The sequence below is a fragment of the Mus pahari genome, chromosome 19 (assembly GCF_900095145.1).
Source record: "Mus pahari chromosome 19, PAHARI_EIJ_v1.1, whole genome shotgun sequence".
Lineage (NCBI taxonomy): Eukaryota > Metazoa > Chordata > Mammalia > Rodentia > Muridae > Mus > Mus pahari.
The window spans coordinates 9,349,563-9,360,730 of record NC_034608.1 but is presented as its reverse complement, the minus strand read 5'-3'; the positions used below and the strand labels follow the sequence as shown (position 1 = coordinate 9,360,730).

At 43.0% G+C, this 11,168-nt stretch overlaps 1 pseudogene; it reads right to left on the bottom strand.

Moving 5' to 3' along the window:
* LOC110336877 overlaps positions 1–1,819 on the bottom strand; it is a 2,593-nt pseudogene extending 774 nt beyond the window's left edge.
* Between the last annotated feature and the right edge of the window lie 9,349 nt (positions 1,820–11,168).

Sequence of the window (11,168 nt, the reverse complement as noted above, 5' to 3'; positions counted from 1 at the left end):
ATGAGGTGTGCTTTTAAATCTGATTCTTGCTTTTTGGGTCCCTTGGTGTATTCTGGACTGACTGAGGTGGGAGTGCTAGGTTCTGATGATGGTGAGTGGTCTTGGTTTCTGTTAGTAAGATTCCTACGTTTGCCTTTCGCCATCTGGTGATCTCTAGAGTTAGTTCTTATAGTTGTCTCTGGTTGGAGCTTGTTCCTCCTATGATTCTGTTAGCCTCTGTCAGGAGTCCTGGGAGTCCAGCTCTCTCCTGAGTCTCAGTGGTCAGATTACTCTCTGCAGGGAAGCTCTCCTCTATCAGGGAAGGTGCACAGAGGCCTGGTGTTCAGATCTGCCTCTTTGCTGAAGATGTAGGCCCAAAACAGGGCCTGTTCCAGAAGATGTGTTGCCTCTGCAGTTTATTCACTCACCTGCACAGACTAGCCACCGAGGGACCCTGGACATAATATGACTCTCTCACCTGCTCTGGCACACAGAGCCCTCACAGGTGGCCGGCCACCTTTCCTCTGGTGGGGAAGGTGCCCAAATTTCTGTAGCCCAAAACAGGGTCTGTCCCAGAAGTTAGGTTGCTTCAGTCTGTCCCGAAGCTGTGTAGCTTCTGTGGTCCACACTCTCACCAGCGCAGACTGTACCCTAAGTGCACTGGAGCAAAGATGGCCCTCCTACCCGTTCAGGCCCCAAGACTGTTCCCGGCAGACATCCCTCCTCGGGCGGGAAAGGCACCGGATTACTGGAGCCAGAAACGGAATCTTTCCCAGAAGCTGTGTTGCTTCTGCAGGCTGCCCTCTCGGTAGTGCACTGAAGCCAAGATGGTTCTCTTTCTGGCTCAGGCCTTGAGACTCCTCCTGGGCAGACACCCCTCCTCAGGCAGGAAAGGTGTTGGGTGACTGGAGCCAGAAATGGGATCTTTCCCAGAAGCGATGTCGCTTCTGCAGGCTCCCCTCTCCCTGGCCACGCACCGGATCAAAGATGGCTCTCTTACCAGTTCTCCTCTGGTGGGAAAGGTGCCGGATGTCTGAAGCCAGAAACGGAGTCTGTCCCAGCAGCTGTGTCACTTCTGCAGGCTGCCCTCTCCCCGAGAGTGCACCTGAGCAAAGATCGAGATGAACTTTCTTATTCATCTCCATGTCTGGAGTTATGTTGTTCTTGATGTACTGAGAGAATTGTTTCTTATACGCATCTTCATCTTCCTCCATTAGGTAGCACGTGTAGTCTGCCATATTCTGGCCCATGATGTGCTTCCAATGTACCTCTGCATTGAATTCCTTGCTTTCAGAGTCAGGGAATTGTTTGGTACTATAAGGAATAGACAAGCCTCCATCCACAGCTTCCTTCAGGGCTCCAAAACTTTATTGCCAGGTGTAGTTTGGACAAGACCTGCATCCAAATATAAGTCAAGGCACTAGGCTGATCATCAATGCTCACTCATCTCCATTCACCTCCATTTGGCCTTTATAGATCTTCTCCATGCCAAACCTATTCAGAAGCCTGTGGGCCAGCAGCAAGCCAGTGGAATAGGCTGAAGCATAATTTGTTAGGCCAAGTTTCATACTATATTTGGAAGCTCATGTGTATATGCTGCACAGATGATCATATCCCCTTCTATACAGGCATATATAGTCTGGAAGATGATATCTCTGTTAGTAACACAAACTATCATCCTATATTTGGGTATATTATACTTATCCTTGTCCTGGATCATCAACCATTTCCATGCATAGTAGTCAGTTTTTCCCTCTCGCTGCCTTCTAAATCTCACTTGGTATCTTTTAAAGCATGTCTTATTCTTGACAACTTTCATGAACCACATCCTGCGGAACAGAGACCTACAACCATGGCTCCACACAGACCTGCAGAGTCGACTGCACAAGGAGGAAAAAGCCTGGAGTTGTGTACACATGCTGACTGATAACTTTAATTATGTGGAGAAGTTTGAATGCTGCAAGTCCAGAGTTAAATTATCTTGGACCATCTTTACCCCTTCAATAGCCATTTATTACCTTTCTCTGGTGTCACCTGACACCTTTCTGATCATTATGTAGATCTTTGAGCCTTTGGTAGATCTTTGAAATGTGCAGATAGACAGAACCTTAGTTTCCATGAACAGAAAGGCAAAGGATAACATCTGAGGCCTGTAGCTGAGATTTACACACTTCACTGTAAACCTGCTTCCTGATATTTCCACCAATACATTTGAAAAGTATCTTGATTATCTTTGTCCTATGACTATAAAATGTTCATGAGACTGTTACCACATTGCAACATGGAATTTGAGGAAACCTGAGTCTATGTTTTCAGGAAATGGATATTTATATTTGGTTCCAGAATACACTTTTATTTCCTTTGAGATGAACATTATATTTTTCATTGTCTTATTTCCATATCAACATCTCCTAAATACCTAATTCAACCAAATCCCAAGCACATTGCAAAACAAGATAGCTGAGTCCAATCATAATTCTCACCCCTCATCTATAAAAGCTTATTTTTTTGCAGCAGATGAAGATATTACTGAGATCCATGACTGGTTAAAATATAAAAGCTAAGTGACTATGGGGAAACCATTCAGAAATGGCACATCTATAATACAAGTACACATAAGACTTAGATAATATCTCAGAAGATAGGGCATAAGAATAGTAATAGCCAAAGAAACAGGATGTTTCTGGGATATAGTGTCTTCTAGCCATGAGAAGCGAAATGTATCCAAGAAGTCTTAACAATATGGTCACCTAAACAATACTTGCATAATGACAATCCCAGCTACATAACAATCTAGAATGCAGAAATTTCACAAATCCCAACCCATAGATGAAAAGCTGTAGGCAATCATTGACTGTGGATATAAGCAAAATCTGATTTCTCCAGAAACCAGCCCCCTCAACAGCTATTCAATCTCAAGTTGTCAACCTTAGACAGATGTGCATATGAGCATCACTAAATGGATTCATTAAGGTGTGTGTGCGCGCTCATGTGCACACATGCTCATACTCGTGTTTGCACCCACACATGTGTATATGTGTGTTAACATTAATAATTAAAGAAGTAAATTCTCTAAAGGAGTTGTAGTGGAATGTGGCAAGAATTGGAGAGGAGAATGATGGAAATTATATAAATACAGTATTCATGTAGGAAAATCTCAAAAGTATATATATATATATATATATAAATTTAATTATATAAAAAAAGAATGCTGACTGAATCTACTCTTGACAGGCATTTAGCAAACCTTTAGCATTTAGGAACTTCTAAGGTTGGAAGAACAGCAATGTAGAAAGCTGGCTTTTGTTTAAAAAGGACTCTGCAGCAGGCAGTCTTGGGAAAGCTCTAAGCAGAAAAACCAAGAGAGAAGAAGCTCCCAGAAAGTCAGCACCAAGACTGGGAGGGCTGGTTTCACATTCTGCATTGCCCAAAGGGAGGTGGAACTCTAACTCAGTCTATGCTCTGTGGTTTACAGCCTCTCTACTACTCTCTAGTTAGGACCAGGTGGCACCATCAGAAATCCAACTATTCAAAGGGTTTGGTTTTATCTACTTTTTGCCAAGGTGGCCTCTAGACTAGTGGTCATATCACTGGTGTTCTCTAGAGTCTCACATTGTATTAGCCTTGAATCCCACTTGTACTACCAGTTCCTTTGACTCACCTTTATTTGTATGGAATTCTGATGGCTTCACAGTTGGTCTAGCTAGAAGGCCATTGGAGGGGAACAAAGAGAAGCCAGTGGTTTAAGACAGAGTTGGGAGAGTCAGGATATAATTTGGTAATAGACAAAGAAATCAACAGAGTATCCAGATAGCTACGATGATAAATGTTAGTAAATCCATCCCAGTATCTAGCAGACATTTAAGTCAGTTTGCTAATTCATGGTCTTCTCTCTATTTTATGACTGGGATTTCAAAAAACATGACACCTTAGTTTTGCAGACTCAGGAGCTGAGGAGCTCCCTTCCAGCATAAGAGCATGGAAAGACAGAGTTGAAAGCTGTTGTACTCTATCACAAAGAGGGCCAGGACCAGTGGAGCCATCAATAATGGCTTTTCCTCAGACATAGATGAGGTATGACTATATCATTGACTGAGCCTTTCCCTCATATAGAAATGAAACTTCGTATCTCCTTATGAGGAAATGGACAGACACGACTTTAAAGATCACTAGGCTCAGTTCCATTGTGTTAAGAGAAAACAGTTCTTATCTTTGTTGTATATTTTTTGTGTGTTTTAGACAGAGTGCCACTAAGTATCCCTAGAAAGCCTGGAACTAAAAAGAGATCAGCCTACCTGTGCCTCCTGAGTGCTGGGTCTTAAAGTGTGAACCACAAAGTCTGGCCAGATGATTATCAACTTTGAACTGAACAAGAAACTCCCTGGCTAGCTTTTGAAGTGCTAGAAGGTGCTATGTACACTCACGTGGGAGGAAAGACCTTACCAATGATTTTACCCAGCACTGGGCCTCACATGGGGCAGTTCTGATCTTCTAAGCAATAGTAGTACAACAGTGGTAAGAGGTGGGTACACCACGTGCAAGCCTGGTGCCCAGTGAGTCCAGAAGAGGTCCCCTGGAACTGCTATTACAGAGACTTATGAGCTACATGTGGGTTCTGGGAGTCAAACCTGTGTCTTCTGAAAGGCAGCTAGCACCCTTAATTACCGAGCCATCTCTCCAGTCCTGCACCTATGCTTATATCAATATATTTGTGCTGTTCTCAACTTGGGTCAAATGAGCTTATCATCGCAGTACACTGAAGTGGAAACTTCTAGTTCTTTGGAAAGTTAGTTATGTCTAATGATGTTGTGCTGGGACACACTGGTAAAAGTATATCTTGCTAAAGCAAACACATGAAAGATTGTTCTCCTGAAGCAGACACAGGTGAAAGGATGTTTGGATATAGCCAACAAATGAAAAGACCCAGGAGCAAGGAGTATAAATATGACCTCACAGACAGTGGAAGATGAGCACTGAGCCTTGGTTTGGTTTGCTCCACCTTGTTATTCTTTGCTAAAAACTGGCCTGTATTGGTTTGCCTTACATAGTGTTGTTCAGCTAAACTTGTGATAACAGTGTTATTGAGAGAAACTTGTCCAAGAACTGCTTGTGAGGTTCCTGTAGCAGCTTGTGGCCTCTGTAGCCTTGCCTTAGGTTGGTTGGCAAGCCTGGTGGTTTCTTCAGGCTTGAACTACAGTTGCTGGTTCATGCCTGGTGTCTGCCTGCCTAGAAGACTGGTCTGTAGCAGCTGAATCTTATTTGATGTTTGCTATAGGAATGAACTACTGCCAAAGAAGATTGAGCTTGCCACCCCCTGCCCCTGGCCCCCAAAGAACTATTGCCGAACAGGTCTTCTTCCTCCATATTCTAATAACTTTTTTCTTCTACTACCTCTGCTGGGTGGTAGGCCAGAGGAGAGGTTGAACCATTATTAAAAGTAGGTTGCAAAAAATTTATGTCTACAATACACAGTGGTTAATGCATTACTGTTCAAAGTGGTAAGAAGAGATGCCTACGGGTGCTTGGGTATAGATGTATACTTGTAATTAACCCTTTACCCACACTTTAAGGTTTAGGGACCACCATGGAGGAAGAGCAGAAGAAAGGCTGAAGATAGGAAGCATATTGTGAAATGTTATCCTCTCAACATTACATGGTTGTTGCACACATAAACTCATAGCAGTTGTGATTACCTGCATACAATCAATCATACATACATGCAATATAGGGGAAGAAGGGCTTCCAAGGTCCCATACCAACTGAGGATTTTACTGGAAGTTGATGTTTGTTAGGAGGTGTAAAGCTTTTTTTCTTTTTTACAATTGTGCTCCCTGGCAGGTTCCCAATGCCTTCATGGGTGACTCCACACCAGTGAGCACTAACTAGACTTAGAGGGTTAAAAATAATTAAAAGTATAAAAGGAAGGCAGAAATTTTGGAGGGAGGTGTGACAAGGGTACTGTGCTGAGGGAGAGCCATAGAGAGGGGGGTATGAGTAGGATATGGTGTATACGCATATGAAAATTTCAAAAAATAAATACAAACTTAAATTTAAAAAAAAAATATATATATTTTTTGTCAACCTACCTCTGAGCTAAGGATGGAACTTAGGACCTTACACTTCTGTTCTGCCAGTGAGCAAAATGCCATGTTATTTTCTTCTTAAATTAAAAACCACAGCATAGGAGACAAATGTCACATGTCTATAGTTCCAGCACTCTGGAGGCTGACACGAGAGGGTCGTGTGTTGGAGGCCAGCCCAAGCTGCATAGTGAATCCTCATCTGAAGCATTAAGCTAAGAAAGTACAAGTAATTATAAATAATGCAGTATATTTGCAAAGCATCAGTATCTTGACCATGAGCTTGACCAACCTCCAAGACGTACAGGGAATTACAACTGAAGTCATTCATAGACACAGGATAGGCCCAAGGTGGCTATGCACATTAATTAAAGAGAAAGGAAGTGGAAAAAACCAGCAGCCTTTAATGAGAGGCACATAGTACACTGAGGCATAGAGTATTTAATTTCCTATCAAATGCTCGTCTAATTCTTCTATGGACTTCACTACTAACAAATACTCAAGGCATATTCATACATGCACACCCTACCACACATTATCACATAAATACAACACACCTCATATACACACTACACAAACACATGTGCACCACATATACATACACCACACACACAAAATACACCACGTATACACACTACACCACACACACCACCACCACACGTCTGAGTCTGACCCTCACTTCAATAAGTTATGCAAAGACTTACGTGCTGGGATTATTACTTCTGTTGGTCGAAGTGTTGCAAGTAAGCCTCTGGGTTGTCCCACAGAAGGTTTAGCCATTTCTAACTGCCTGCTCCCTTGAAAAGAAAACATGTAGCAGTGAAATGTAATTAACCTCTTTTTATTTCCCTGAAAAAAAAAAGGCTTTAGTCCCCCCCCCCCCCGAAATAAGAAAGCCTATTGCTGAAGCTACCTGGTGAGTCTGTTGTTTTCTCAACAGTATAAAGCTCATCTGCATAAGGCAAGCAAACATGAAGTAGGCATCCCAATAAAAACCAAAATAAAAACATAGAAGAACTCCAAACCTTGTGCATCACTCTAACACTATCTGTTCTTTTTCCTACACAAGATAGAAATACTTATCTAACAGCCCAGTGGCTGGAGCAGTGGAATGTTTGGGTTAACGCCCCCAGTGTGAGGTCAGCTTACCCTAACTGCCCTGGAATTCCTTCACAGAACTTGGGCAGCCAAGGTGACTGAAACCAACCAGGTGTCCTTCTGTGAGGCAGACAGGGATGAGAGCAGGTTCCAGCCTCGAGGGAGAAGGCAGACAGGAATCTTGATTCAGTGTGGTATGTGAGGAGCAAGTGACAGAAGGTAGCTGTGGCATCACATGTGTAATCCCACCATTTAGGGGGCAAAGCAGTTTCAGGCCATTCTTAGCTAAATAGCAAGTGAGAGAGTTCAAGGCCAGCTTGGGCTACATGAAACCTTGTCTCCAAACAAATGAATCACAACAACAAAACCTAGAAGGCTACGTAAAGCAGCAGAGTTGTATTGTAGTCCAGGATCAATTGTTGTTGTTGCTTTGTTTTTTTTTTTTTTTTAAGTCTAGATTCTAAACCTTTTATTCGTTCATAATTTCTTATACTTACAGAAACATATTATGTATAAAACATACATAAATATACAAATACCTTTATCATAATTCTTCTGCCAACCCTCTTCTTTAAGCTTCATACATTTTAGACTAAAAGATAATTACATCACTTCCCTCTTCCCTTTCTTCTCTATATCTCTTCCATGTCCCCCACCCTCAAACTGATAGCTTATGTATTAGTTGGGGTTTTAACTGCTGTGAACAAACACCATGACCAAGGCAAGTCTTAAAAGGACATTTAATTGGGCTGGCTTACAGGTTCAGAGGTTCAGTCTGTTATCATCAAGGTGGGAACAGGGCAGCATCTAGGCAGGCATGGTGCAGGCAGAGCCTTCATCTGAAGGCTGTTAGCAGAAGACTGACTTTCAGGCAGCTAGGATGAAGGTCTTAAGCCCACACCCACAGTGACACACCTATTCCAAGGCCATACCTCCTAATAGTGCCACTTCCTAGGTCAAGCATATTCAAACCATCATATTCCACTCCCTGGCCCCTATAGGCTTGTTCAAACAACACACGAAGGCTATACCTAAACATACTATAATGCAAAAATACATTTAGTCCAACTTCCAAAGTCCCCATAGTTTATACCAGTCTCAACAATGTTAAAGGCCCAAAGTTCAAGGCCTCTTCTGAGATTCATCACATTCACTTAACTGTAATCCCCAAAGCAAGACAGGAAACTAGCTGGACAAAGTCCAAACTCTGCATTTCCATGTTTGATGTCAAAGTGGTCTTCAGATCTCCAACTCCTTTTTCATCTTTGTTGACTGCAACAAACTTCTTTCTCCTGGGCTGTTTCACTCCCTGTTAGCAGCTTTTCTTATCAGATAGCTCATGGCTCTGGCATCTCAAACATCTTGAGGTCTCCAAGGCAACTTCACTGTTTCAATGTTTCAATGCCTGGGATCACCACATAATCATCTCCTTCCCCCAAAGAGCTGGCATCACTTCCTCAGCTGTGCCCTCTGTAGCACTCTAAGCTCTGGTTGATCCACGCCACTGTCACTGCTGTTCTTGGTAATCACACAGGGGTCTTCAGCTGCAACTAGGCTTTACCAATAGCCTCTCATAGGCTCTCTTCACGTTGCCAAGCCTCAACTTCTTTGCACAACCCCTTCAGTCCTGGGCCATCAACTGCAACTGAGGCTGCACCTTCATCAGTGGCCTTCCATGGCATCTCACAGTACCAAGCCTCAACTGCTCTTCATGACCCCTCATTCCTTCAAAACCAGTACCACCTGGGTGAGTCTTTTACATTAGCAAGTACAGTTGCTGCAGGAGGTACAACTTTGGCTATCTCTGGAACAGCTCTTCTTTGTGCTCTCAGGAAACACTTAGCAATGTCTTGAGTGAATATATGATGTTGACATAGGCATGGCCATTTTCAGGACCTATTGAGGAATAGGCAGGACCCCCATCATCCCTATGGAGGGAGAGTCTCAGCAACATGGCAAAGCCTTCCTCTGGTCCAAATGTGGATATCGACTGAGTGCAGAAAACGGCCATCTAAGCTTTCTTCAGCTAGATATTTATGACCTGAAGACTGCTTCCTTACAGAGGCTATCCCTACCAAGATCAGATAAATCCATCTCCTTGATCCATTCATATAATATAAACCCTGTCTCCCTATCTGTATGTAGTAACCCTGCTTCCTGTTCAGCTGTATGCAACAGGTGGCTGAGATTTCTCCAGCAAAGAGCCAGACCACCCAGGCGAGGGGTCTGAGGTAAAAACCAAGAGGAAGAGAGAGGAGGAATAAGGAAGAAGGCACCATGGGGTGGGTAGATGTGAGGTCATGGTCATGAGGGCTGGCGTGTTGGAGTAGGAGCAGCCCAGACAGAACATAGCAAATGATATCTCAGGATTATTGACAGAGGAGACAAAATAGTGTAGAGGGTTAACATCTGCCCAGCTCTAGTGCTTTTAAGGCTTGTGATAAATATAAACGTTTTGGGTCTTTTATTTGGGAAATAAATGATCTAAGGTGTGTTAGGATCTCCCCGCCCCAGTTAACATTTACTGTGACAATGTAGATGTATTTTCATTGGGGCTAGAATACCCACAATTTGCTGATCTTTGCTGTATGTCCAGCTGCAGCTTTCTGTAATTGTCTCTTATTTGCTATAAATAAAATTTTTTGATGAGAAGTGATAGCTGTGGGTATAAGGTTAATATTTATAATGTATTAAGGAATTATACTGACCTAGCAAAAAGGCAGTAGGAGATCTAAGATACATGACCTCACTAACCCCAAGAAGTTGGTTAAGATCCTAGTACATGTTTTCCTTCCTGTTGAGTGGGTCGTAAGTCCAATTAGACATCAGTTGGTTACTACCAACACATAAATGCCTCTACTGCACCTTTATGGATATCTTGCCTTGCTGATCATTGTTATGGTCCATAAGTGTCTCATCCAGTTAGGACTACTGACTGTTTCATTTCTTTGATAGCCTGCATAATACGTATTGCAACTATGAAAGCTAGACCTCAGGATAAAGGGCTTTTCAGTTTAGAAACAGCTTGAATTAATCATTTTAAGCCCTGTGTTTTAAGTGTGCAGTGTCTTCAGCAATAAGGACTTAAAAGGGAAGTCAGGGCAGGACCTCAAGGCAGAAATTGGACCAGAAGCCATAGAGGGATGTCACTTATGAGCTTTGCCCAGCCTGCTTTCTTATACTATCCGGGACTCACTGTCCATGGCTGGCACCACCAATAGTTAGTTGGGCCCTCCCACATCAATCATTAAACAAAAGAAATGCCACACACTTTGCCTATAAGCCAAAGTTATATAGGTATTTTCTCCATTAAGATTGCCTCTTCTCAAGTATATCTACGTTTGTGTTGAATTGAAAAGAACAAACCAACACAACTCCACATAGCAACTACTGTTGGCTATTCATGCCACTCAAGAGTCTAGGAATACTTTCCCTATGTGGACTCCCTTTGTAAACATTGTATACTTTGTAAACTTTGTAACCCTTAAGGCAGGAAAGTGGCCAGGCTTCAGCCTAAGAGCTCCAGCAGCCAGACATTTCCCCAGACCTCCCTGTCATAAAATTTCCAGCCTTTGTAACTGTCACAAGAGTCATATACAGCCCCTCAATAGAACCCTCACCAGATTATGCTAATTTTAGGTGAAAGTCTGAACAGGAAAACCCACCAATCCCTGAGCTCCCCAAACTCAGGGCTTGAAATTTCACTAATCCTCACCCTGGAAAGCTCTGCTCCTAAGACATACTATATAAAGGCATTGTCTGCTCAGTTCCCTGCTGTCATCTCCTAGGAGCAGAGGCAGCTACTCCTGGATTTGTCCCTCCATACCTTGAACCCTCCCAACAAATCTCTTTCATGAGATTTGCTGCCTGATGCAACTCTCTCATCAGAAGTAGAGAAGCAATAAGAGAAGGGAAAAGTGGGGCAGGGCTGAGGCTCCTAAGTCTCTGAGCTCAGCTAGGGATTCCCCCCCCCCCCCCTGCAAGGCCTCTGCTGAGGATGCTTCCTCTCAG